Source organism: Neltuma alba, unplaced genomic scaffold (assembly GCF_004799145.2).
Source record: "Neltuma alba isolate B1F8T4 unplaced genomic scaffold, ASM479914v2 tig00011818_pilon, whole genome shotgun sequence".
NCBI classification, from domain to species: Eukaryota; Viridiplantae; Streptophyta; class Magnoliopsida; order Fabales; family Fabaceae; genus Neltuma; species Neltuma alba.
This window is the reverse complement of record NW_021636432.1, coordinates 332,307-338,306: the sequence shown is the minus strand read 5'-3', so window position 1 is coordinate 338,306 and position 6,000 is coordinate 332,307. Positions and strand designations below refer to the sequence as shown.

General features: G+C 30.5%; 1 long non-coding RNA gene across 1 annotated transcript; it reads right to left on the bottom strand.

Moving 5' to 3' along the window:
* Positions 1-1,382: 1,382 nt before the first annotated feature.
* LOC114718173 (uncharacterized) lies at positions 1,383-2,477 on the bottom strand. Its single transcript, XR_003737791.1, has 2 exons — positions 2,237-2,477; positions 1,383-1,713 (listed from the first exon to the last, which is right to left on the bottom strand). It is a non-coding gene; the product is annotated as an uncharacterized LOC114718173 (long non-coding RNA).
* Positions 2,478-6,000: the final 3,523 nt, after the last annotated feature.

Below are 6,000 nucleotides of genomic sequence, written 5' to 3'. Positions count from 1 at the left end.
TATGATTTGGTGATGAGAAGCAATTCATTGGACATTGGCAAGGAAGATGCATACAGGTAAGATCAAAGTTTAATTCATAATTAACTTTCCTTGATTAATTTACTTAAATTAAACCAAAAATATTTATCGGTCTTAATTTACTACTTCTGAATCACCCAATATTATTATATTGTTCTGTCTTACTTCATTAAATCTCCTCATAATTAAGATCAGAGTGTAACTCATTACTATTCATATAAATAAAAGCATTAGGGCTTAAATTAATTCCTGAAATAAAAAAATCGAACATTAGTTGGCTTGTGGTCTTTGAGTCGTCGTCTTCTCCGAGTATGACGACTTTTTCACCCTTCACGTGCGCACCAGGTACATTGAATCATATGTAATATAATTAATTAAATAACGAGCCTTGTATAATTAAATTTCTTTCCTGATTAAGTATCTAATTAAAATTCTTTTGTTTTGGTGTTTTAATATAGGCAATTCCCAAAGAACCAAAAAAAAAAAACAGAGAGAGAAAGAAATTCCGTTTCGTCTCCCTCTAATCATTTCTTTAAAAATATTTTAAAACCTATATATATATTTTATTTCCCATCTACAGTTCTTAGTCTCTCCCATAAACGCGGAATTTATCTCACGAATTTATTTCTTTTGACATGAAATTCAACTTCAATCTTTGAATCTCTTTAAATTCTTAACTATATATTTTTGTTTTCTTTTGTGTTGAACTATGTCGTGCAAGATGCTTCGCTGCATATTTGAGGTGAAATTTATGCTGTTTTTGTCTTTAATTCAACTTGAACTTTGCTCAGAACTTGCACACATTTTATTGGAGAATTATTTACGAGTTTTCATTCAATAATATCGAATCATTCTATGAAGAGTAAGCCCCGGCGTTTTCTTTTTATTAATGAAAGTTTAAGATAGTACTGTGACATTAAATGAGTGGTAAAAATAAAACGAAATTTTTTTTTACATGATATATAGATATGATTATATATAGTATTGCTTATATACATGATTATATCTCATTAGTAAAGGGATAAGGATAAGTTAAACTCTCTCACACACCAGGATGATTAGAAACTATAATTCATAAAAAAAATTAAAATGAATTAATAATTATAAATTATGAACTTAATTTATTTCTGGACGGAGGTAACATATAGGGTGTATAGATATTATAAAGATGAGGGGGATTAGCGTAGAGATTTTATATTGACGCCTCATGATGAAAATATTTATCATTATATATGATGTGGCATACTATATATTATAATATTTTTATGTGTATTTTTTTTGGTAAAGTATTTTATGTATATTTTAATAAATAAACATTCTTGTTTTAAAATTTTAGCATTTGAAGGTTAAGGTCATTCGGCTTGTTGACAATAATTGATCTCTTGAATATTACCGAAATTAAAATTAAATTACGTGGCACATTCTTAAATTTTAAAATAACAATGGGTACATCTATGAGTAACCTAAATGTCGAAAGTGAAGACATGCACGAGGATTATATTAAACTACTCAGATGCCTGACTTTGTATTATTCAAATGATTACATTATATTCCACTGCTGTAATAAAGCATTCTTATTCTTGCTAGCTAATCATGATAGAATGTACTATGTGTCCCCTTATTCTTGATCAACCCATAGCACTTCAATATATATATATATATATATATATATATATAAAACTGGCACCTGATGATCTGCACATGAAAATGAAAGCCAAAATGGGATGGAAGTCAGACATTAAAACAGAGAAGAAGAACAAAATAAACTATTACGAGGCAAGCAGCTGATTAATTAATTAGGATCTCTTGGCATTTTGGAGTAAGGTTACTTCGCAAGAAGGATGATAAATTAAAAGGCTGAATATGTATAGGCACTTAAATTACTACAAAATTCTTTATACATATAGCAAACATTTGAAAGTTGATTCATTTATATTACAACCCAAACCTATATATGTGTGTGTGTGTGTCAATAACTTGTTTGAAAATTCATTTTCATATGTCATGTTCAAATTAAACTAATAACAAGCATAAAATTTAGCCTTCACGAAAAACTCATGAAAGATTTAATTTGGAGCTTGTATTGGAAACCAAGAACTTATTAATAAATATTAAAAGTAACACATCACTCATGAGTTTTTCCCACTGAAGAGGATGATTTATATGAATAAATAAAGGAGTAAATGTGTGTGTGTGTGGGGTTGTGTGTGTGAATTACCTGAAAATGAAATTGAAAAGAGTCAACGACGGGAACGGACATCCTGACCCTTAGGGATATTAGTGGGAGGTTTTATATTGTTGGGACCCTGTGTCTGACTGCCATCAGAAGGTGGGGGACGGACAGTCTGACCATTAGGAACGTCAGTGGAAGGTCTTATATTGTTGGGAGAATTCATGCTGCTCCTTCTTCTTCTTCTTCTTCTTCTTCTTCTTCAAGAGATTGCTTGTAATTTGATAATCAGATTGCTAGCTAGGGTTTGCAGTATTGAAACTCATGAATCAGATATGCGTATGTGTGTGGGTATATATACTATTCAGTCAAGGTATCATATGATCCATGTTGGTTGATGAAAAGTGTGAGAAAGTTAAGGAAATGGGAATAATGAGGTAATTAACCAAGTGATTGTTGGGGAAATTTATATGCAAATACATGATCAATTACTGCCTAGCACTCTGAACTTACGTTTCGGAATTGAACTTTGAAACTTACATGTGCGATTAAGGTTAATATTGCGGGTCGTCTTAAGATGAGCCTTCTTCACCACCGTGTCTGACCACTTCAACTTCAAATCTTCACTTGCATTATGAATTACGTTAGTTTTTGAATCATATTTACAGCATACTGTAATTAATTAATCTCATGCTCGAAGTTCTTATCTATATATTTTGGGATGTTTCATGTTTATTAGCTTTTCGTTATGTGCTTGTGGCACCCCATTTAATACTCTTTCGATTTTAAATATAAGACCCTTATATAATGTATACAAGGGTCTTATATTTAGGATCAGAGGAATACTTTCCAGTTTCACTCATCAATTATAATATGATATAATTTCTCCATTATTGTATGCAAGGGTCTCATATTTAGGACCGGAGGAGTACTTTCCAGTTTCACTCATCAATTATATTATGATATAATTTCTCTGTTATTCTGTTTTATTCTCTCCCCCTGAACATGTAATTAGTTTATTTCATTTAACGTGTGAAATTCAACCTCATTCTTTGACTGTTTATTGGCAATTTATACCAAATTATTTCTCAATTCTTTTGTGGGATCACATATATGCAGCGCAAGACGCTTCATTTCATTCATGGGTGAAATTTCAGCTGTTTTTGAAAAATTCAATAGTTGAATAAATTTAAATTAGATTTGCGTGCATACTGATGAGATATATGTAACTTATTGGAAATTGGCAAGGAAGATGGCAAGCTATTCATATACGGACAAACGATATATATTCACAATATATATGTGTGTGTGTGTGTACACTGATAAGATCAAAGTTCAATTCATAATGAAATTTCATTGATTAATTTACTTAATTCAATGAAAAATCTTTATAATTAAAGGCATCAATATGGGCACGGCAAGAAAATTTATCTCGCACTATATATCAGAAGAGGATTTACGCGCATTTTCTTTAATAAATTACGAGATATTGCTGGCCTATCTCCTGATATTGTTTTATAGCGTTGGCAAAAAATATATAAATTGTTTTATAGCATTCGAATTTTGCCCGCATTTTTATTCGATTTTTTCAGCCCTCATTTATGGAACACACACATTGAATCATATGTAACAAACCTACGTTATTAATTAATATCTTACCATAATTAAGTCTCTAATCAAACTGCTCATGTTTTGGTCTATTAATACAACGAATTGAATTATATTCCCTTTCGTCTCTCTCTAATCCTTTTAAGAATATTTTACCAAACCTCTGAACTTTTCTTCTCAATTCTGATTAAGTTGGCCCATCCATTCTTCATATATTCATTCATGTTTTTAAAATAATTGACTTCTTGCTTCCTTCTTCCTTTTTTATTTCTAGGTTCTATTTTATTTTCCTTCTCCAGTGCTTTCATGATCTCCCATGAACATAGAATTGACCTAATTAGTTTTTTCCCGTTTAACATGAAATTGAACTTCAGTCTTTGACTCTTTTTGTTAGCTATTCAATTCTAAATTTACTACATTTTTCCCCTTTCGTGCCGAATTATGCCGTGCAAGATGCTTCGTTCCATTTGAGGTGAAATTTATGCTGTTTTTCTTTTTAATTCAACTTGAACTTTGCTCAGACTTTGCTTACATTTTATTGGGGAATCGTTTACGATTTTTTTTCCTAGGCACATATATCATATAGGAAGCAATCATGTTCAAAGCATTAAATATGGGCACTTCTCTCAGTAAAAATCACACTTTGATTCTTCATATTATGAGAAACTAGTTTCTTCTATTAGACCTATCTCTGTTAATGCTAGTAATTTGTTCAAAGGTAAAGAAAACTTGGATTCATATATTAGTAATTTAGTAGCCTCCTAAACATTTCCCAACTATTAAGGAAGCTTGTTTAAAAAAAATTGATAAACATGTGAAATAGGTATATAAGACTAGTATTAATTTTCCAATTAGATCCTACATTAAAACCTAAATGAGTATATTTTAAAATTGGAGTATATAATTTTGTTATTTAAATCAACCTTCACACTTTCCAAACATTGAATTTAATTTGATGTGACGTAATGCTGATATGGTAACGAAATATTAATTACCTGATGTTACAATTACTTGCAAATAATAAAGAAAGTGGTCCAAATTAGGTTTTCCTAATGTGAAACATATTCTCAATTGAACCCATTCTTCTTCCATGAAAGACTTTGCTGAACGTAACTTTGAACCAAATACATGTGTTAGTAACATCATAAATAGGCAATAGTGCAGTAATAATCTGATTATAATAATAAATTCCGGCTATTATGTTTATATTGTCCATTTATCAACTCTCTTCTCAACCATTGGATCGGAGAATATTGAGAGGCCTCATTTCATGTGAAGTAGTCCAATATTGACTTCCCACGCATAACTAAATTTCTAGGAACGTCATAATTCTTCATTATATATTTTCATGTATGAAAAAGGACTAATGTTTTCACAAGAAGGGTTAATTATTAAATAAATGGAGCATGATATGAACAGCTTGATCGATGTCTGAATTAAAACGAATACAAAGGTTTGAACATTGAACATAGACGATTCAGATTAATTAAAGCTTGATCGTGTGGGTCCCAATTCTTGTTCAACATATAAAATCTTCACCATGTGTGATGACTTCAAACTTCCCGGACCGTGGAATATTGAATCATACAGGGAAGTGTAATTTACGGGTGTTTTCTTTTTATCTTTATTTTTTCGTCTTATATATATATTCAAGTTAATTAAATGTAAAATTTAAGTAATATACTAGTTAGTTGGATCTAATCAACCTACACTTTTCTCAACTCTTCTTTCATTAAATACGAACATAGTACTGAAAAACGCATGACCTTAATTAACTTCTGTTGAAATTCAAGGTATCTTCATTTATTTTTTTAAAAAAAATTTAAGAATTTAGGTGTAATCTTGGTCGTTGCCAAAGGTCAACTAGATTTCATACAAATGTATAGCGTACCGTACTCCATTTTTCAATCAACAAAAAAAAAAAATCAAGGCCAACTAAAATCTTGAATTATGAAACATGTTTGCAAGGGGAAAATGACATATAGGTCCAAGTTAGGATACAAAATGGCACTTTGAAGCATTGGAATTTTAAAATAACGCATTTTGGATCCAATAATGCACACGCAAAAATTTTCCCTTTCTCTCCGCCAAATTGGTGAAACAAGGAAAGCCCAACAAATTAAATCACCTATATTAATAATGGACATCGATTTTTAGATGTAGGAAGGGGTGGTTGATATATAAATTTGCAGAGGAAATTATAT